At 41.0% G+C, this 23,783-nt stretch overlaps 1 pseudogene; it reads right to left on the bottom strand.

Annotated features, from left to right (window-relative positions):
- Window positions 1-441: 441 nt before the first annotated feature.
- On the bottom strand, window positions 442-19,299 carry LOC130745264 (phosphoinositide phospholipase C 6-like; annotated as a pseudogene).
- Between the last annotated feature and the right edge of the window lie 4,484 nt (window positions 19,300-23,783).

Below are 23,783 nucleotides of genomic sequence, written 5' to 3'. Positions count from 1 at the left end.
AGCGGTCCAAACAGAATCGCGAACACCCCTAGACAAGATAGAATTCGCGGTCAACGTGAAATCAACGTATGTCCTCATGTCTACCAATCAGGTTACGCTTACGCATGTTGCATATTTCACGTGATTCCACACAAAAAGCATGTCTCCATGGTCCCATCATGTCAACTTTGTCCCATATGAGTTCGCTTGGTCTCAGTTGAATCTCATAGATTTCTAACCACCTAGGGAAAACACATATTCCATGAAAGATTTATGACAGAATCCACTTCGCTTCGGGTGATGAATTCGTGTGAGGCGACGCGAATCCACCCCCACCAGCCACGTCTGTGCCAAGCTATCTAAAACCCCCATTGTGGTAAATATAACTTTTTCCGGTTTCGGTAAAAATAAATTCATTATTAAAAAAAAATTCAATATATAGTTAGATTTGAATAGGATCAAAGCAAGAGAGGTCTCCCAAGAAACAATGTCAAAATTTTCAAATTATGAGTAACATCTGGAAGATCACCCATCATACTAAACATGTGATGTTTAAGATTGCCTCCATATTCTATACTATAGTTTCAATGTGGCTAAACATGACAAATGTTTCTTTTTATGCACCAGAATTTATTAGACCACATATTCAGATCAATGACATCTATAGTTTATTTGAAGTTTCAAGATGAAACCTCACTAGAAGTTTCACATATTTAAATTTCTTTCCCTTTCTGTCATAAAGAGGGAGTGATCGAAATCCATGTCTTAACTCTGATATTGGCAAACAAGTTTGCCCTGCGAAGTCATCCTTTGTCTGATCTTTATCTTGTACTTCAATTCAGAGCAAGGCAAGCTCTGGAACAGTCAAATGGAATTCAAACTCTTCATCCCAAACAGGATACCAATTGTCCATTTTTACACTTGTTTTCTTCTTGATAGAATCAGCTAGCACCCCAATAATATAGACCTGTCAAACAATTTGGTCAAACAGTAAGATAAATTTATAACCATTTATATTTCTCCTAGATTTCTTTGCTTTCTCCTATTTTGTTCCTTATGACATTATCAGTGTGTGTTTGGATTGGCAGCTAAACCTCTCATAATCACTTCTACCCCCTTAAAAGTTATTCTTAGTAACTTCTCCCCCAATGCAGAAGTCCACAAGTTTTCAAACACATAGTATCTCTTTTACACTCCTAATTGTGATGAAATAAATAAATTTGAACATACTTTTATGGTAAAAATGTTGGATTCCACCTTAGTAGTGTACTGAGTAATAATGCAGGAAGAGGTTATACAAGTTAATTACACAATAAGGGACCAGAGGACTTAAGTTATAATTTTAATGATCAAAGTTATAGGTAATAAAATTCTAGATCAACAGTAACGGAAACATGGCATTAGATTTAGTGTGTTTAGTTACCAACTGAGTGCAATGTGAATAGAATTTATCTCAATTCATAAAAAGAGTTTTATTCACTTTTTCTCTCAAAGTGAGTATTAACGTTTGTTTGCAAGACTATATGCGAGTATCCAAACATAGACTTTTTGTAAAAAGTCACTTGTAGATTGAGGTATGGGAAATCAATTGGTCCACTTGAGTCTACTTAAAGTTGCTTTTAATTTATCAAAAATAAATGTTTGGAGGATCATGCAACTGACCTTTGTGTAAAAGTCTGGTGGGGAGAAAAGATCAAAGTGTGTTGCACTAAAATCTGACTTCTAGCCATCTCCTTTGTATACCTTTACCTATTGGTGGACATGAAAATATTAAATGTCATGAAACAAGCCAATATCCTTCTTCAAAGCAATTACTCACCTTTAATATCTGCTTCACTGACATTGTTCTTTTAGGATCAAACTCTTCTTCATTTGGAAGATTCCCCATCAGAAAGTTAGGCTTTTTCACATAACCACATCCTCCATTTGCTCTGAACATCCCCTGCTGATACCAAGGTGATTTGTCGTACCCCTATCAAAAGAAAACAAAAGTTATATGCCTGAAAGATTATTCTAGGGTGTTTAGACGAGCAGTGAGTACATATTCCAAAGCACGGTAAGTCCAAAATCCAGAAGCTACACTTGATAGCTTCTTCCCCAAAGGGATTATGAGGCGTCCTACCGCAGAATCAAACACATTATTTATCAAAAAAAAGAAAGCCTAAAAGGTTTTTATTCCTACTTTCACATGTATATAAGTATGACTCAACAATATCTTATGATGAATACAAGATTGCACCACAATACATTAAAGAAAAACTGAAAGATGAAACTTATTTTTCGTGGATTGGTCTTAACTTTCTAACCAGCATATTGAATGCCACCATCTGAGCTCCATACATCCACCCTAAATGTGGTTTAAAATTTGACGATTTGACACGTTCTCCTTTAGGATAAACTCTAAGGATATTCTTTTGTGTGAACCTGAAAAGCATAATAATGAATATCAAATCAGATGCTGAGCATCTCTTCAACTACATTAATCTTCAAGTAAATGATTCCAAAGGCAGAACTAATTATGGGATGAAGCTTATATGAATAGCTTTTAATTGCTAGGATTGATTATGTGGGGAAAAAACTTGATCCAAACATGCTATATAAGTTTGATACGCACCTAAAGAGGTCTGCTCCAAGAGATTCAAAAGCACTTTTGAGTTTCTTCTCACTTAAACTCAGCATTTTCACTTTATCTTCAACTTTCAGTCGATCCTTCATAGGCCCTTTTGAATACCCACAATGGATTGTAATTAGGTGTTTGTATTCAGGTGCACCTTTCTCATTTGCTTTGTTATCACATGCATTCGTATCTTCCTTATCTTCATCACTTACATTCTTCCATCCATGAGAAAACATAAATACCCATCAAATAAGGGTGTGCTTAGTTAAATAACTTAATTAAGCGTTTATGTCAATAAATGTGTATGACTATGGAAAGGTAGACACATCATATGTGTTCCTCTCACCTTGTCCTCACTTTTTAGTTTAGCCATAGAATCTGACAATTCTTGTTCACTTGGTTCTTCATCTGAAGATTCACTTCCATTTGACATCTCAGATTGTAAATATTCCTTTGGTGGTTTGGTTGATATAATTATCCTATTTTTCAATGATTCAGGAGAGGGGAATTCAGTCAAATAATCTATCTGAGGATAATAAAGCATTTCTTCAAATATTTGAGTTGCCATCTGCAAAATAGAAAAAAAATATCATGATGGAAAAGCTACAACAAACTGGGCATATATATTAAACTAAGTGCTTTCTTTTCTGTTTTAGGGGGATGAGTGCCGACTTGTGTAAATTTAGCCTGAAGTTTTGATGTTAGATGGTCTTCCAGAGTTAGAATCACTGGAAAATCTGATTTGACAAATGCATATTCCTTATTGGACTCCAAACATTTGGTTAGGGAGACTGGAGTGGTAAGTGTCCTGCATTAATTCATAAAACAAAGTTAGGAGACCACAACATATAAGAAAGCAATATAAACTTATGTCATGTTAGAAACTACTCAGAGTAACTTCAACTCAAAATTGATTTTGACTTTAGAATCAATTGTAGAAGATTTTCAAACATGCAATTAATGTTTTCTTCTTCCTCTATTAACAACTCTAAGATGAGACTTTAATAACCAGTTAGTAGTCTAGTACCTTCCACCAACAACTTTAATACCATCTTGAGATGAAGATGTCCATAAATCTAGTTCAATTACTCGTACACCTTGGTGCAAAGCTTCAATAATTGGCTCATCACTGCTCTCGCTGGTTAGTTGATTCCCAGTTAGGTAGGAATTGTGTCCTGTGTACATGAAATAATGTGACATGGGAGCGTTCATATCATGATGTACCTGGAATGACATATCATCTATACATTGTCAGGAAGAAAAACCATTTATCTTTGATATCAGTACTCACTACTCAGAGTAAATTTATACAAATTTATTTATAGAGGCCCAAAGCCAAGTAGAGAAGCCACTAATACAAAAATTGATCACGTGACATCCATCAACAAACATATATAGATAATAAAAACTAAATTTCCATGAGTAGAATTTAATATAAGAAAATAATTTGTAAACATTTGTATGCAAACATTCAACACATACACTTAGAGTGGGAAAAGATGAGAGAAGGGAGAAATAATAAAAATGATATATATGATCGAAATTGTTACTTGGAGATACACTTTTAAGCATTATTCGATCGACACACAGTCAAGCAGAAGTTAAGAACCACCGTTAATGTTTGTGGTGGTTAAAGTCTATCGCTAAACTGTGTTTCTATTGACAAAAAAATGGATGTCCACATTGATTGATGTGATAAGAACAAAGAGATCGAGAGAGAAAATGATGTGTTTATTGGGTGTTTGCAATGTTTGTATGTTGAGTTACGAATGACGCCCGCGTGTGACAAGAGCTGGGAGTGCCTCCCTAGGAATTGTGATAGAAATTGAGAAATTCTATTAAATTTACTTTCTTTGGTTCAATTCTTCCCACCAATTTCAAACTACCCACCAATTTCCCTCCCCTCCAAATCATCTCTGTAACACCCCGATTTCCAGGTGTCACTTTAGTAACCAAAAATAACTCTACGCGGAAAACAGGTAAATTTTTTTTTTCCGTTGATTCCTTTTAAATAAAGCAATAGCAAATAAAGACATAGCCCAACCACTAAACTAATCAATATACATCAAATATCAACATGTACAGCCTCAGCTGCACTCCCACGTCACGCGCACTCGCAGTGACTCCAAAGCAGTGTGCCCGTAGGCAAATATATACAGACCCAGAAGTGTGAGTGAGAAAATTATAATTACAAACCCACTAGGAGAAAGTCGGCCTCAAAATGGCCTAAGCAAAGACCCCTATGGTCCGACTAACTCACTGTGATCCCTCAGTAAGAGAACCACACAAAAAGTCATGCGTCGGGAACCTACCCTGTCCCAAAAGCAAAACGAATCAGAGCTCTACACAAGATAAGACGCCTGCCTAAACCTAACCTCCCAGTACCAAGCCCACCGTGATCTGAAGTCGGCAAGTTGAAGCTCAGCTTCATGCGTCGTAGAACTCCTCTCGTCAGACGTCCACGCTCATCAGTCCGGTCCTCCATGACCCTTCCCTTGCACGTCGCCCGATGACCCACAAGATAGATCACCCAAGCGGTGGGGCAGCACGATCCACAAGCTCATACTTGATCCCCCCCCCCCCCGAGGGAGAGACCATCGAACACCAGTCGGCCATCGACATCTGGCAGCAGGCCGACCGCCCAAACACAAACATGCAACCAAAGCCAAGGCGCTAGGGTCAACTCACGGGAATACGTAGATATACACTCAACATGTGATATGGGGTATAGATATATGTTGATATATATATATAAATAAACAATCCTAGCATGTTATGGCTCTAACATTGCTTCAATAAACAACCAGCACACAATCCAAGTCAGAATGAATGTATGCGTGATATGCAATCATGAATCCGGATTTGTGACGCGTTCCCGTTCGCCACAAGTGAAGCATTCCCGTTCTTCACTATGGATGAACCATTCCCGTTATTCATCCTGGATGAACCATTCCCGTTATTCATCCTTGGTGAACCATTCCCGTTATTCACCATATGATGAACCATTCCCGTTATTCATCATAAATGCAAGGTGAACCATTCCCGTTATTCACCATGATATGCATAGGTGAACCATTCCCGTTATTCACCCGATTGATGCAATATGGTTAGCCAAACAACGAATCGTCCTTACCACGAAAGTGTTTAGCTCACAACCCAATCTCAACAAAACCATGAGTAAGTGTCGGTCAATACAACACAACTCGGAGTAAGTGTCGGTCAATACAACACAACTCCACCCACAAGAATACACAAGGGTCTAGTGTCGGTCAATACAACACAGCCCAAACAACAAGAGCACTAAGTGTCGGTCAATACAACACGGCTCCAACAACAAGATAACCCAAGGGATTAGTGTCGGTCAATACAACACAACCCCAACAACAAAACCCAAAATCAAAGCCAGAGTCAGTGTCGGTCAATACAACACGACTCGGAGTTAGTGTCGGTCAATACAACACAACTCCCACCACAAAACCCACAAACAAAGCCCAGAGTCTGTGCCGGTCAATACAACACGACTCGAACAACACTACCCGGAGTACTAGAGTACTCGGTGACTTTCAATCATCACCATAGCTCACCTTAGTGGCTTTCCCCAATTCCAAAACTCTCCAAACCCACAACCAAAGTTGACTTTTCCCCGTCTTTCGCAATCATTTTCTCCTTTAGGTTCCCTATAATTATTCGTTTAGTAAAAACGTTTCGAATTGGATTAGTCAGGTTATGAGTTTATTTCTCAAAGTCTAAGTTTCCCAAAGTCTCTAATTTTCGAAATTCTAATCTTTCTAAGTTTCCCAAAAACCCTCCAAAAGAAGTTTCTCGGGGAAAGTCTAAGTATTCAAACGAATCCCAACGAATGGCTAAGCCTCAAACCCTTCGTTTGGACTTGCCTAGGGTTGTTCATCCAACCCGAAATATCAAAGATCACCAGACCAATGAATCTCCACTCCGAAGTCGAGTCAAAACGCACAATCCAACAAAAGTATAACATCACAAGTTATGGAAAAGCATCATAACATCAACTCAACATCATAAACAGCATCAGATAAAACATAAGTCGAATTTATCGACACCTATCATGCAATCATAGCTAAATAGCAAGTTGCCCTAACCTTAGGCACTTTCCTTACTAAGTTGCGACTCAAATCAAATCCAATCATATCTTTGCTTTCCCGTGTTGGCTCACTTCCGTTTGTTCTTTGGCTTCGACGTCAAACGCTTCCGTCCTTCGTACCCTTCACAAGTTCACATACTAAACCTTAGCCTCTAAAGTCACATCTAAAGTTCCAAAACAAACTTAGCCAATCTTTCTAGCTCACTTAGGCTAAATGCACAAACTTTATGTTTCAAGGACTAAAGTCCAAAGATAAAATATTTGTGAGTTTTAAAGAAAGGTCCTTAAAAAACACATTTCGCAAACAACTCCTCAACTTTTAAATAATTCAACCCTAGTCCATTGATAAGCACATAATCACGAAAAGGTCCTCACATAAAAGTAAGTTCTTTTTCAACCCTCAATCTTTAATAAATTTATCAAACAGACCCCAATACTTTTAAAACTCCAGTTTAATCCAAAACTTCTCAGCCTCTTGTGTTTAAGCCCAAAGTTTTGTCACCATAAACTTAACTTATGATTTTCACTAAATAAAAACAAGTTTCAGAATTGATTTTCCCAAACCCAAAACACATGTCATAGGCTCGGCCACGACTACATAAATATGTATAAATTTTTCTTTTTCCCCAAATCACTTCCAAAACCATTTTTAACATTTAAAAATAACTAATCAAGGCTTAAATTAAAATAATTAAAATCCCAAAATCACTTAACTAAAAAAAACAACTTTTTAGAAAACTAATCAGTGAAATCTATAGATCCGGTGATAGGGAACAACAATTGTAAAAGCACTTTGGATGAAAGTCATTTTTGAAAAAGCATAACAAATCAAAACTCAATCTTTACCCATTAAAAACATGATAGAAAGGAGAAGAGGTTTTACCATGAAAATGCCTTAGAGGTGGGGGTGGTTTGTGCCTTGCGTGGGTGAAGAGAGAACCAAGGTGGTGGCTCGATCATGAAGGAAGAAGGCACAGTTGTGTGTGGGCGCTGCCACAAAGAAAATGAACGAGATGAGGTTGGTGATGAGAACAAGATGAAAGGAACAAGGATTATAAATTGCTGCAGAAACCAATTGAAAATGAGAGTAAAGAGAGTGGTGAGGGAAAGAAGACGTGAATAAGAGAAACAGAGGGACTACGGTGTGCGCATTCTGCCAGGGAAAGAAATTTGGAATGAATAAAGTAGAAACATGTGGTAAAATGAATGGATTGGCCAAAATGAAAGACGTGGAGCAAGAAAGGCCAAGTAAAAAGGATGAGATATTTATTAATCGGTACAGATTGATTTAGACGCTAAATGATTTAACTCATAGAGTTAAGATAAAAATATAAGGGTGATATATTATTATTCCAAAAATTATGAGGAACTCTATGAAATGATAAAATATAAATTTGAATCACTTTGAGCAAAATAAGATGATTCATGAACCAAGAAATGAGTAGAAACAGAGCTAAAGAATAATTGTTAGACAATTAGAACAAATATGACGTTGTCATATTATGCAATTAATCTAAGTATCGATCCAAGAAAGGATGATACTTGCATCGGGTTCATTTAAGTGAGAAAATGGCTTGAACGCAGTATGCTTCAAAATATACCGCAAAACTACATTTTGCAATTGATGTCGGATGAGAAAACTTCCTTTTGAAGAAAGATTGGAAACGTCGAAACAAATCTGGCTACGCGGACGGAAACTTCGTTAGAAGTCCCGAATAGAAAAAGTCTTCATCCATCGCTCGAATCTAGGGTTTCGAAGCAAAGAAATTAGCGTCGGCGGACTTCCGAAAAGTGAATACTATCGTGCGTACAGTCCAGAGTTCCGAAATGAAACGCTGGTCGAAGGAAAAATAAAGAGAATCTTTAAATTTTCCAAGGATTCGAAATCTCACTTAAAACGTTGCTCTAAAAGCGAAATAGCCGATTCTGGACACGCTCGCCATAAAGCAGGTGTGCAGACGACTCGTACTAACTGCGAAAGCAACTACTCAACATTCCTCAAGGAATTCCTGAACTTTCTTCGTCATTAATCTTTCTCAAATACCAAACTCCTGTCACGCTCACACTGATTCTACGCGTGAGTCGGAACTTAACTGGTTCTGAAAATCCAGGTCTTACAATACTCCCCTCCAAAAAGAAAGTTTCGTCCTCGAAACTCAGAGTTCTGAGAAAAGTCCGGGGTACAGTTCCTTGATCTTGTCTTCCAATTCCCATGTAGTATTGCCCGTGTCATTGTTCCTCATAACCTTTACTTAAGCAATCTGTTCTTCCCTTAACTGTTTCACTCTTCTATCCCCACTGCTAACTGTCGGCGTCTCAAAAGACAAATCATCATTCAACTTCATGTCGTCTGGCTCTATCACTTGCGTCGGATCTCTGCTTGAAATGATACCGGTTGGCACTCCGTGCAGTCGCACAATCTTAGTCACTTGCTTCTTTACTTTCGGTCGTCCGAAATTCTTCTTGAGCTCGGTGTCTCTCTGTCATCTCAAAGTAAATACTCAACTTGTCCTCGTGATCTTCATCTACAGTCCAAAACTCCACTTGTCCGCAACCTCATAATCAACATCAATCGATCACCAACGTATAACCAACCTTAACACTCTACACAACCCAGAATTCCTTTACTTCAAGATCACTCTTATATTATACCTCAATGGTCTTAACCCGAAACTCACCTTCAGGTCTTCAATCTTCTTAAGATTCAACTCCTATTGTCACACCTACAACCATAAGATCTCCTACTCGTACGCGATTCCCGACTCTCAAGATCAATCTTAACCCTAAGATTTCAATCCAACTTAGTAAATCTCACTTAGAAATCTTAGCATATTTCTTTGGAATCCATATCAACAGCCTCAAGTATTCAACTTATGCTAAAACTTTCTTTCTCCAACTTAATCATTAATTCAACACTTTTCAAGTGAAAATCCGTCTCTTAAGACTATAATGTCTCCACATATTAATCCAACGCTTAGCAAAACTTATTCCTCGAACTCCACTATAACAATCTAGTTCAGAGTTAATTCTTCTCACTCTTGCTACCATCAAACTATCATCTAAAACTTGACTAAATCCAATCTATTTAGTCTCTAACAATTCCACTCAGTAATCACATAACCTATGACTTCATAACTTCCGAGAAACTACTTAATACTTTTCCAGCATTAAATCTCTTGACTTAGTCTACCTCTACTTGGATTAATCTCACGAACTAACCAATTAATGTCTATACGACACTCATCGACTTCCAAAGATTTAAATCTTAATCTTGTACAATCAAGTGCTTAACACGAACTTTCCTCCCAAATCCAACTATTCCTCAATCAATTCAAATTCATCTTACACATCCTTCTATCAAAGTCCATAACCAGCTGTGATTCCGAATATCACCCCCTCAATATTAGGTTGATCAGGCCTAATACATCGAAGGTGGAAATTTAGAAAAACCCACTGGAACAGTCAATGAGTTCATATCCTCCAGTAGTCACAAATATCCTGATACTAAATCCTTTAATGATCTCGCTACAGAACTACACACCCTCAACATGACACGTAGACTACCCATACAGAATCTCCCTAAGATTCGTTCTTCAGCTACTAGCTTCCTCATAATCGCATCGATGGAAAACTACTTTCTAGACTTAGTGTGCTATTCTCAACCTCGTGTAACTTCTATAGTTAAAACACGAGCAACTTCGAATAAGGTCCTACTAGGGATAATAATCATAAGATCATAGTCTAAGTAGTAAATACAAGTTAGGCGCGTCACACTCGCTCCGAAGATAAAAGAGTAAGTTATTCTAGAATACGAGAACAGTTAAAATATTACCATCGTTCCCACGTTCTTCCTCGTTCAACTCCTCAGCTCTTGCCCCCTCCTTGGTATGAATCCTTCCCTCTGTAGCAAGTCGTTTTCCTTTCCCAACATTCCCTGATGATTCGCCCTTGGGTGCCTTACAATCTCTGGAGAAATGTCTCGGTTGGTTGCAATTGAAGCATAGACTTTCTTTGATCTTGCACCTACTGGCATAGTGCCCGCTTTCCCCACAATTGAAGCATAGAGATCCCCCGTCTGGACACTTGATACTGTAGTGCCCCACTTTCCTGCACCTGTACACGTCACTGTTTTTCCCGAAGTCTTGTTTCCTGTCCCTTCAGTAGCATCATTCCCTTTCATCTTACTGTCAGACGTCCCCCCCTGAAGTGTCTTGCAGTTCACAGCTAGATGCCCCTCTCGATTACACTTGAAGCATCTCCGTCCAATCACTAAGCACTTGTTAGCAAAATGCCCAAACTTTCCGCAACGAAAACATGTCACACCTTTGTCACCAACTGGCTTCCCTCTAGTATCAGCAGTCGTTGGTTTGTACGCTCTTGAGATAAGATCTTCTCTCGGGACGCTGATATGGTCCCCACTGATGGTAACTCCCCCTTCCGTTGTAGCCTTGGGAACCTGACCTCATTGGTCCCCCAGCTTCTGTTCGGTTCATTCCTTTTTGTTGATACATTGCCGTCGCCATCAGTCGTTGATGCTCACGTGCATCCTCTTCAACGCGCATGTAAGCGTCTTCCGCAGCCTGATTCATCATTGCCTCGATCAGTGTAGCTATTACCTCCGCCATCCAGTTAAGGTCCACCATCCTATATCCTATCGAACGTCCAATTAGTACTAACCATATGGTAGCACTAGACAAACCACTCAATCCGATGAAGTAGTAACGCAAACAATTAGAGCGAAAATCGCTCGGCAGACAATCAATTTTCACTCTTTGCAGAGTCACACAACCTAGCACAGAAGACCTATTCCCCAAAGACTCCCGAAAGACTCGACTAAGCTCTGATACCACAATGTAACACCCCGATTTCCAGGTGTCACTTTAGTAACCAAAAATAACTCTACGCGGAAAACAGGTAAATTTTTTTTTTCCGTTGATTCATTTTAAATAAAGCAATAGCAAATAAAGACATAGCCCAACCACTAAACTAATCAATATACATCAAATATCAACATGTACAGCCTCAGCTGCACTCCCACGTCACGCGCACTCGCAGTGACTCCAAAGCAGTGTGCCCGTAGGCAAATATATACAGACCCAGAAGTGTGAGTGAGAAAATTATAATTACAAACCCACTAGGAGAAAGTCGGCCTCAAAATGGCCTAAGCAAAGACCCCTATGGTCCGACTGACTCACTGTGATCCCTCAGTAAGAGAACCACACAAAAAGTCATGCGTCGGGAACCTACCCTGTCCCAAAAGCAAAACGAATTAGAGCTCTACACAAGATATGACGCCTGCCTAAACCTAACCTCCCAGTACCAAGCCCACCGTGATCTGAAGTCGGCAAGTTGAAGCTCAGCTTCATGCGTCGTAGAACTCCTCTCGTCAGACGTCTACGCTCGTCAGTCCGGTCCTCCATGACCCTTCCCTTGCACGTCGCCCGATGACCCACAAGATAGATCACCCAAGCGGTGGGGCAGCACGATCCACAAGCTCATACTTGATCCCCCCCAAGGGAGAGACCATCGAACACCAGTCGGCCATCGACATCTGGCAGCAGGCCGACCGCCCAAACACAAACATGCAACCAAAGCCAAGGCGCTAGGGTCAACTCACGGGAATACGTAGATATACACTCAACATGTGATATGGGGTATAGATATATGTTGATATATATATATATATATATAAATAAACAATCCTAGCATGTTATGGCTCTAACATTGCTTCAATAAACAACCAGCACACAATCCAAGTCAGAATGAATGTATGCGTGATATGCAATCATGAATCCGGATTTGTGACGTGTTCCCGTTCGCCACAAGTGAAGCATTCCCGTTCTTCACTATGGATGAACCATTCCCGTTATTTGTAACACCCCGATTTCCGGGTGTCACTTTAGTAACCAAAAATAAACTTTACGCGGAAAACAGGTAATTTTTTTTTCCGTTTGATTCCTTTTAAATATGGAAATAGAAAATAAAGACATAGCCCAACCACCAAACTAACCAACATTCAAATATATACACATGTACAGCCTCAGCTGCACTCCCACATCACGCGCTTTCGCAGTGACTCCAAAGCAGTATGCCCGTAGGCAAATATATACAGACCCAGAAGTTTAAGTGTGAAAGTTCATAATTACAACTCACTAGGAGAAAGTCGGCCTCAAAATGGCCTAAGCAAAGACCCCTATGGTTCGACTAACTTACTGTGATCCCTCAATAAGAGAATCACACAAAAGTCATGCGTCGGGAACCTACCCTATCCCAAAATGTGAATGACGAATCAGAGCTATTACAGTAACAACCAACTCAAAAGGACTCTAACCACCCATATCCCGCACTACTATCATCGACCCTTCCTCGATCAGGCATGAAGTCTGGGTCCTCGTCGAAAGCTTTAGTAATAGTCATTTCGCTCCGGGTCTTTCCCGCACAACGAATCATCACGAACCAGCTGACGGACGCCTGGCAGCAGGCCGACCGCCCAAACACAAACATACAAACAAAGCCAAGGTGCGATGGTCAACTTACATAATACAATAGATATACAATCAACATGCGATAAAGGGGGTATATATATATGTTGTATATATATACATATCAGTTATGTATTGCCTACCCTAAGGTATATATATAGCATGTTATCGAATCTCTTACACAATTCAATCACCAAAGCACATAACGATGTTTATCAACATCAAATCATAATAAGATGCATTGTGTCACTGCAGAATATGCTGACACAAACCCGAATAACGTCACTCTGCTTGGCGACGGAACAAATCAACAACGTCACCCTGCTTGGCGACGGAACAAGTCAACGACGTCACTCTGCTTGGCAACGGGACAAACCAATGGTATTGCCGCTTATAGGCTGGGCACCTCGAGACGGTCGTAACATTGGCCTCGTGTTTAACCATTTCTGCTCGGGCGTCGCTTATCACCTTTGGCTATAGTCAAGACGGTAGAAACTCTACTTAGTTCGACCATTTCTGCTTGCTATGCCGGACATCAACAAGCACGATACAACTCTACATGGATGATCGTTACCTCCTGTTGTGCCAGATATAGTCAGGACCGATTCAACTCTGCATGGCTGATCGTTACTTCCTGCTATACCGAAGTACTCTGCTTGGCACTTCATCGCGTATATGCACGTGTGCAGTATGATTATCAAAACCAGAGTCAGTGTCGGTCAATACAACACGACTCGGAGTTAGTGTCGGTCAATACAACACAACTCCCACCACAAAACCCACAAACAAAACCCAGAGTCTGTGCCGGTCAATACAACACGACTCGAACAACACTACCAGGAGTACTAGAGTACTCGGTGACTTTCAATCATAACCATAGCTCACCTCAGTGGCTTTCCCCAATTCCAAACTCTCCAAACCCACAACATAAGTCGACTTTTCCCCGCCTTTCGTAAATATTTTTCTCCTTCAGTTCTCCTATGCTTAAACGTTAATAAAAATTGTTTCAATTCGAATTAGCCAAGTTATGAGTTTATTTCTCAAAGTCTAAGTTTCCCAAGTCTTTATTTTTCGAAAGCTCTATCATTCTAAGTTTCCAAAAATCAACCACCCAAAATACATTTCCCGGGGAAAGTCTAGGAATTCCAACGAATCCCAACAAATGGCTACGTCTCAAACCCCACATTTGGACTTGCCTAGGGTTGTTCATCCAACCCAAAATATCAAAGATCACCAGATCAATGAATCTCCACTCCGAAGTCGCGTCAAAACGCTCAATCCAACAAAAGCACAACATCACAAGTTATGGAAAAGCATCATAACATCAACTCATCATCATAAACAACATCAGATAAAGCATAAGTCGAATTTATCGACGCCTATCATGCAATCATAGCTAAATATAGTAAGTTGCCCTAACCTCGAGCTGATCCAGCTTCGCAAATCAAATCTCCTTCACAGGAATGCCTTGAAACTTCCAAAGTTCCTTCAACTGAACCTCGGAGGAAAAACAAAGCAGAATCCAAACAAAATCGATTAGTTCGATCGCAATACAATACATAAACGATAGACAAAGCATTAAAGCTTCAGAATACGACATTCGGTTACGAAAAGACAAGTTTTCGAAAATGAAAAACCCCCCCTAAAGGAAATAGCCCACGGCCTCAAAGGAAAAAGGGCTTCGACTCTTTTTCTTCGATCAAATCAATTCACAAGGTAGTTTTAGGGTAAAACTAAGGCAAAGAAACTGTCAGAACAATTTTCGGACAATCGGGTCGAAATACGGCTATCCAGGGGCATTTTGGTCCAAAATAAAGGCTCAAAACTTCAAAGTTATCAGTTCTGAAAACAAATTTGACAGCAACGATCCTCATGACATCCGTGACAACAAATCCTAAAGGCACGAAGTCAGATTATGACTTTTCGACAATAAAGTTTCGAAATGTGAGACAAAAAGGTTTTGAAACAGTTTTTCAGATCCTGGACAACTGAATCGCAATCGGCGATTACTGACAAAGGTTTTAGGCACATGGGAACCTAGAGAACATAACCCAACCAAGAAATCAGAGAAATCGGACAGTTTTAGAAAAAGCTCAAAACTTAGAGCACAGAAACGACTTCAGAAACGCAACAGAAACAGTAATCAGAGGTAGGATTCATGCTAGTTACCTCGATACCTAGAAGTAGGGACGAACTGCACGAAGATTGGTCGAGTTTTCGCGGAAATATCCTCCCCCCTTGCTCTCCACGAAATTCAGCCACAATAGGAAGAAAATGAAGGAATTTTTGCTTTTTGAGCTATTTATAGGCAGGCGAAATCGCGGGAAAATGAAAATTTCGCGATTCCGATTTTTGCAGCACGATCACCGTGGAATTCTAAGAGAGATTCTGGCGTCAGAATTCCAGAACTCAAAACAAACATCTATGATTTGGGAAAAACGATATCGAAAATCTCAAAAGCGGTGTAAGTTAAATCTGCCCCGAAAAACTACTTTTTTCTGTGATCGCCGGATGACAAAACTTCCTTCTGAAGAAAGGTTGGAAATGTCGAAACAAATCTGGCAACGCAAACGGAAACTTCATTAGAAGTCCTGAATAGAAAAAGTCTTCATCCATCGCTCGAATCTAGGGTTTCGAAGTAAAGAAGTTAGAGTCGTCGAGCTTCCGGAAAGTGAAACCTATCGTGCGTACAGTCCAGAGTTCCAAAATGAAACGCTGGTCGAAGGAAAAATAAAGAGAATCTTTAAATTTTCAGGGATTTGAAATCTCACTTAAAACGTTGCTCTAGAAGCGAAAAAGCCTATTCTAGACACGCTCGCCATAAGGCAGGTGTGCAGACGACTCGCACTAACTCCGAAAGCAACTACGCAACATTCCTCAAGCAATTCCTGAACTTTCTTCTTCATTAATCTTTCTCAAATATCAGACTCCTGTCACGCTTACACTGATTCTACGCGTGAGTCGGAAATTAACTTGTTCCGAAAATCCAGGTCTTACATTATTCATCCTGGATGAACCATTCCCGTTATTCATCCTTGGTGAACCATTCCCGTTATTCACCATATGATGAACCATTCCCGTTATTCATCATAAATGCAAGGTGAACCATTCCCGTTATTCACCATGATATGCACAGGTGAACCATTCCCGTTATTCACCCGATTGATGCAATATGGTTAGCCAAACAACGAATCGTCCTTACCACGAAAGTGTGTAGCTCACAACCCAATCTCAACAAAACCATGAGTTAGTGTCGGTCAATACAACACAACTCGGAGTAAGTGTCGGTCAATACAACACAACTCCACCCATAAGAATACACAAGGGTCTAGTGTCGGTCAATACAACACAGCCCAAACAACAAGAGCACTAAGTGTCGGTCAATACAACACAACCCCAACAACAAAACCCAAAATCAAAGCCAGAGTCAGTGTCGGTCAATACAACAATGTAACACCCCGATTTCCAGGTGTCACTTTAATAACCAAAAATAAACTCTACGCGGAAAACAGGTAATTTTTTTTCGTTTGATTCCTTTAAATAAAGCAATAAGAAGTAAAGGCATAGCCCAACCACTAAACCAACCAATATACAAATATATACACATGTACAGCCTCTGCTACACTCCCACGTCACGCGCACTCGGAGTGACTCCAAAGTAGTGTGCCCGCAGGCAAATATTTACAGAACCAGAAGTGTGAGTAAGAAAGTTTATAATTACAACCTACTAGGAGAAAGTCTGCCTCAAAATGGCCTAAGCAAAGACCCCTATGGTCCGACTGACTCACTGTGATCCCTCAGTAAGAGAACCACACAAAAAGTCATGCGTCGGGAACCTACCCTGTCCCAAAAGTAAAACGAATCAGAGCTCTACACAAGATATGACGCCTGCCTAAACTTAACCTCAAAGTACCAAGCCCACAGCGATCTGAAGTCGGCAAGTTGAAGCTCAGCTTCATGCGTCGTAGAACTCCTTTCGTCAGACGTCCACGCTCGTCAGTCCGGTCCTCCATGACCCTTCCCCTGCACGTCGCCCGATGACCCACAAGATAGATCACCCAAGCGGTGGGGGCAGCACGGGGTGTTACAAACACGACTCGGAGTTAGTGTCGATCAATACAACACAACTCCCACCACAAAACCCACAAACAAAGCCCAGAGTCTGTGCCGTCAATACAACACGACTCGAACAACACTACCCGGAGTACTAGAGTACTCGGTGACTTTCAATCATCACCATAGCTCACCTTAGTGGCTTTCCCCAATTCCAAAACTCTCCAAACCCACAACCAAAGTCGACTTTTCCCCGTCTTTCGCAATCATTTTCTCCTTTAGGTTCCCTATAATTATTCGTTTAGTAAAAACGTTTCGAATTGGATTAGTCAGGTTATGAGTTTATTTCTCAAAGTCTAAGTTTCCCAAAGTCTCTAATTTTTGAAATTCTAATCTTTCTAAGTTTCCAAAAAACCCTCCAAAAGAAGTTTCTCGGGGAAAGTCTAAGTATTCAAACGAATCCCAACGAATGGCTAAGCCTCAAACCCCTCGTTTGGACTTGCCTAGGGTTGTTCATCCAACCCGAAATATCAAAGATCACCAGACCAATGAATCTCCACTCCGAAGTCGCGTCAAAACGCACAATCCAACAAAAGCACAACATCACAAGTTATGGAAAAGCATCATAACATCAACTCAACATCATAAACAGCATCAGATAAAACATAAGCCGAATTTATCGACACCTATCATGCAATCATAGCTAAATAGCAAGTTGCCCTAACCTTAGGCGCTTTCCTTACTAAGTTGCGACTCAAATCAAATCCAGTCATATCTTTGCTTTCCCGTGTTGGCTCACTTACGTTTGTTCTTTGGCTTCGTCGTCAAACGCTTCCGTCCTTCGTACCCTTCACAAGTTCACATACTAAACCTTAGCCTCTAAAGTCACATCTAAAGTTCCAGAACAAACTTAGCCAATCTTTCTAGCTCACTTAGGCTAAATGCACAAACTTTATGTTTCAAGGACTAAAGTCCAAAGATAAAATATTTGTGAGTTTTAAAGAAAGGTCCTTAAAAAATACATTTCGCAAACAACTCCTCAACTTTTAAATAATTCAACCCTAGTCCCTTGATAAGCACATAATCACGAAAAGGTCCTCACATAAAAGTAAGTTCTTTTTCAACCCTCAATCTTTAATATATTTATCAAACAGACCCCAATACTTTTAAAACTCCAGTTTAATCCAAAACTTCTCAGCCTCTTGTGTTTAAGCCCAAAGTTTTGTCACCATAAACTTAACTTATGATTTTCACTAAATAAAAACAAGTTTCAGAATTGATTTTCCCAAACCCAAAACACATGTCATAGGCTCGGCCACGACTACATAAATATGTATAAATTTTCCTTTTTCCCCAAATCACTTCCAAAACCATTTTTAACATTTAAAAATAACTAATCAAGGCTTAAATTAAAATAATTAAAATCCCAAAATCACTTAACTAAAAAAACAACTTTTTAGAAAACTAATCAGTGAAATCTATAGATCCGGTGATTGGGAACAACAATTGTAAAAGCACTTTGGATGAAAGTCATTTTTGAAAAAGCATAACAAATCAAAACTCAATCTTTACCCATTAAAAACATGATAGAAAGGAGAAGAGGTTTTACCATGAAAATGCCTTAGAGGTGGTGGTGGTTTTTGCCTTGCGTGGGTGAAGAGAGAACCAAGGTGGTGGCTCGATCATGAAGGAAGAAGGCACAGTTGTGTGTGGGCGCTGCCACAAAGAAAATGAACGAGATGAGGTTGGTGATGAGAACAAGATGAAAGGAACAAGGATTATAAATTGCTGCAGAAACCAATTGAAAATGAGAGTAAAGAGAGTGGTGAGGGAAAGAAGACGTGAATAAGAGAAACAGAGGGACTACGGTGTGCGCATTCTGCCAGGGAAAGAAATTTGGAATGAATAAAGTAGAAACATGTTGTAAAATGAATGGATTGGCCAAAATGAAAGACGTGGAGCAAGAAAGGCCAAGTAAAAAGGATGAGATATTTATTAATCGTTACAGATTGATTTAGACGCTGAATGATTTAACTCATAGAGTTAAGATAAAAATATAAGGGTGATATATTATTATCCCAAAAATTATGAGGAACTCTATGAAATGATAAAATATAAATTTGAATCACTTTGAGCAAAATAAGATGATTCATGAACCAAGAAATGAGTAGAAACAGAGCTAAATAATAATTGTTAGACAATTAGAACAAATATGACGTTGTCATATTATGCAATTAATCTAAGTATCGATCCAAGAAAGGATGATACTTGCATCGGGTTCATTTAAGTGAGAAAATGGCTTGAACGCAGTATGCTTCAAAATATACCGCAAAACTACTTTTTGCAATTGATGTCGGATGAGAAAACTTCCTTTTGAAGAAAGATTGGAAACGTCGAAACAAATCTGGCATCGCGGACGGAAACTTCGTTAGAAGTCTCGAATAGAAAAAGTCTTCATCCATCGCTCGAATCTAGGGTTTCGAAGCAAAGAAATTAGCGTCGGCGGACTTCCGAAAAGTGAATACTATCGTGCGTACAGTCCAGAGTTCCGAAATGAAACGCTGGTCGAAGGAAAAATAAAGAGAATCTTTAAATTTTCCAAGGATTCGAAATCTCACTTAAAACGTTGCTCTAAAAGCGAAATAGCCGATTCTGGACACGCTCGCCATAAAGCAGGTGTGCAGACGACTCGTACTAACTGCGAAAGCAACTACTCAACATTCCTCAAGGAATTCCTGAACTTTCTTCTTCATTAATCTTTCTCAAATACCAAACTCCTGTCACGCTCACACTGATTCTACGCGTGAGTCGGAACTTAACAGGTTCTGAAAATCCAGGTCTTACAATACTCCCCTCCAAAAAGAAAGTTTCGTCCTCGAAACTCAGAGTTCTGAGAAAAGTCCGGGGTACAGTTCCTTGATCTTGTCTTCCAATTCCCATGTAGTATTTCCCGTGTCATTGTTCCTCATAACCTTTACTTAAGCAATCTGTTCTTCCCTTAACTGTTTCACTCTTCTATCCCCACTGCTAACTGTCGACGTCTCAAAAGACAAATCATCATTCAACTTCATGTCGTCTGGCTCGATCACTTGCGTCGGATCTAAGTAAAAAATCTAAGTAAAAAATCTACGTATTTCAAACTTTTCGCTGCACCATCCCTTCCTCAAGCAAATTGAGTCCACAAGCAGTCTCTCGGCGATGGCATCCGACCCGCTCGCCTCGCCAGCCCTGCGCACGTGCCTTGAATCATGATATCTCGCCAAGTGTCATGCGTTCGCCACGCGTTGTGCCCTGAAGTGATGCCTAAGTCAGCAAATCTACTGAATCTCAAATGTCACTTTGGAAATGTCTTTTCAAATCTCAACGAACCCTGCTAACCCAAATTTCGACCGATAACCTTCCGTTACCGTACCTTCCTTTTAATGTGTTACGTCTAATTCTGACATTTTTGAATTCGAACCAATCAGCATCAACGGTTACAACTTTTCGCCTGACACGTTGCCTTCACTTTCTATCCTCTCATCCTTTGTTCCTCCTCGGATGCGGGCAAGTTTCCTGTAGTCGATCACCAGGGCCAAGCGAACGCTTCTGCTACAGCTCACCCCTCGCCGTCTGGTGATCGCCCGAACTCTCCCACTAATGTTTTACCAACTCCTCCTTCTCCAAAGAATGTCGATGGGGGGAGGGAAACCTCGCCCGATCGCCCAAAGGGCCCCTCTGGCGACTCCAACTCCGATCCATTTTCCTTCCTTCTCTCTCATCCATACCTTGAGAAGTTGAGGGAAGTTCCCAGCCAGAACCCGCAAGAGGTGGCTCAGGAAGCTGTGTCGAACCTTCTTCGCGTGGGTTGCATGTTTGCCCGAGTAGCTTGGAAGGCTCGCTCCTTATCTAGCGCTGCTGAGCTTCGCCAGGAAGTGGAGACTCTGCACGCCGCCAATTTTCGATTCGATGAAACTTGCTCCAACCTATGCCACCAGCTAGCTTCTGAGGCGGAGAAAACGTCAAAGATGCAAAAGCAACTTGCTGAGGCAAAATAGGCGCGGGCCGCGGCGGAGGAGAAAGAAGAGCATCTGGAAGCCAAGATTGACGAACTCAAGCAGACCCTTGAAACTAAGGATGCCGCCCTCGCTGCTCAAGAGAAAAATCTTATCAGCAAGGAAGAAGAAATTGCCCAACTGCGCAAGGATTTATCGAACATACGCAAGGCTCTCGCCGACGCTCGTTCTGATCTAGAGTCCAAGTGCAAACTTCTGGCCGATAACGATGCTCAAACCAAAATTTGGGAGGAGCAAATGAAGAACGACGCAGCCCAGACAGCAGTTGTTGAACGCATCCAGGGCTTCTTGATCGCGAAGGCTCAAGTCAAACATCTTCATCCTGATGTTAACCTTGACTCTTTGGGAGTTTTTAAGAAGATTACACCTGCTGGGATGGAAGGTGCTGAAGATCCTCCGGGGGTTGCTGGTGTTGACCTAGGGGATGCTGTTCAAACAGGAATGAGAACATAGATAAAAACAATGCTTCTTTACTTATTTGGATTATTGTAATTTAACTTTGAATTGCTTTATTTCAGGTCCTACTTGTCTCTGCGTTTTACGCATGGTTTAATGTTTTCCGATTTTTATTCTCTTGTCCCCCCCGTTTTGTTTATTAATTTCTGAATTACGTCTGACGACATTGATGGTATGCTGGGTTCGACTAGGGCTCTTGGCTCAGTTTCTGAACTGAGGCTTTCTTTCACACGCATATTTCCCGTAAGATCAAGGGTGGCCTCGCCAGCCTTATTAGGCGAGGACTTATAATTGCTCAGGGCCCAATGGTCATATGGGTTTACCCGAGTCTTTTGAGCCTAGTTTGAACAATGCTCGCCCATATTTCAGGGAGATTATTGGGATAAGAAGCTTATCCGCACACATCGCCGACGAGTGACGGCGAGCTGCGTCGGACTTTCCGGAGCAATCCCCAGACACCAAGGTCGTGTTGGGATTGCCACCTTCAGGGAATTTTTCCCACCGAGCCCTCGCCGCAATTCAATGTGATTGAAACTGCTGGATACAATTTTTGTATTTTCAATCAGACGCGATAGTCAACAAACTCCCGAGATGGAGAACAAGAACGTGTCTTTGTTTTTACCATTCAGGCACTTTCGGCCGAAAATTTCTTTGAACAAAGTACAAAAGGATTTTCCCTCGCCAAGTCTGCTGCCGATCTTTGCATCGGTTTCAGCGTTTTTTATTGACCTCGTTAGCTGTAGTAGTATTTTAGACTGGCAGCGTTCCACGATCTTGGCATCCGCTTCCCATCCAAGCTTTCCAGGTGATAAGCTCCCTTCCCCAGGACCTTCAAGATTCTGTATGGTCCCTCCCAGATTGGGCTCAACTTGTTTCCCGTGATCCCTGTTCGTTTCTTAAGCACCAAATCCCCTGCTTGCATCTCTCTGGGTCGCACCTTCGTGTCATACTTAGCCGCTGCTCGCTGTTTCATCGCCGCTTCCCTTAGGCGAGCTTCGTCGCGTGTCTCTGACAGCAGGTCCAGCTCCATCGCCATATTCGATGCATTCTAGCCCTCAAACTTTGGCGTTGTTCACCATGAGCTGTTGTCGATTTCCACGGGGAGCATAGCATCTGCTCCGTATGTCATCCTGAACGGTGTTTCTCCCGTAGACGAATGCCGCATCGTGTTATATGACCAAATCACGATCGGAAGTTCGTCCAACCAGGTAGGGTATTTATTTCGCGAAAAAAAACCGTTGCGAGTAGCTTGTTCACCTCTTGCTGGGTCGCCTTCTCCTTTTCATCGCCCATGCGTCGTCAAGACTGGGTTACCGGCTTCTCCCCTGGATTCAGTGCTAATCTATGACAAATGAAGTTCGGGTCTATGCCAGGCATATCCTTGTGACTCTAGGCGAAAAGGTCCAGGTTCTCTCCCAACAACTTTGACAACCTCTGCTCCTGGCTTTCACTTAGCCTGGTCCCTATTTTGAGTACCTTCTCCCCAAACTTCAACTCTTTAGTTTCTTCTATCGGGGTGGGTCTATTGACTCGCCTCTCGCCCCTTGGATCCAAGCTGTCCTCCTGAGCCTCTTCTTCGTTACAACGATGTCCTGTTGAGGCGTTTTTCTTACCATACCGATCCACAGCGTTACAGTAACACTCCCTCGCAGCCCTTTGGTCCACCACAATCCGTCCTATTCGTCGCTCGCCAACGGGTACTTCAATGCTAGTTGAGTTGTTGATATCACGACGCACAGTCGGTTCAAAGTGTTCCTTCCAATGATCACGTTGTATGAGCCTTCGGCCTCTAAGACCAAGTATTTTACTGTTAGTTTTTTGGCATCCTCGCCCTCACCGAATGTGGTATCAAGATCTATAACTCCTTTTACCCACACTCGTTCACCTGCGAATCCTACCAAGGTCCCTTCATACGGGATAAGGTCTCATTCTCCTATTCCGAGCTGCGTAAACGCTCCGCCATAGATGATATCTACTGAGCTCCCCTGGTCCAGGAGCGTTCGTTGTACGTCGAAGTTGTTAAC

This window comes from Lotus japonicus, chromosome 3 (assembly GCF_012489685.1).
Source record: "Lotus japonicus ecotype B-129 chromosome 3, LjGifu_v1.2".
Lineage (NCBI taxonomy): Eukaryota > Viridiplantae > Streptophyta > Magnoliopsida > Fabales > Fabaceae > Lotus > Lotus japonicus.
Note: the sequence above shows the minus strand (reverse complement) of the source record. Positions and strands in the feature narration are given on the sequence as shown.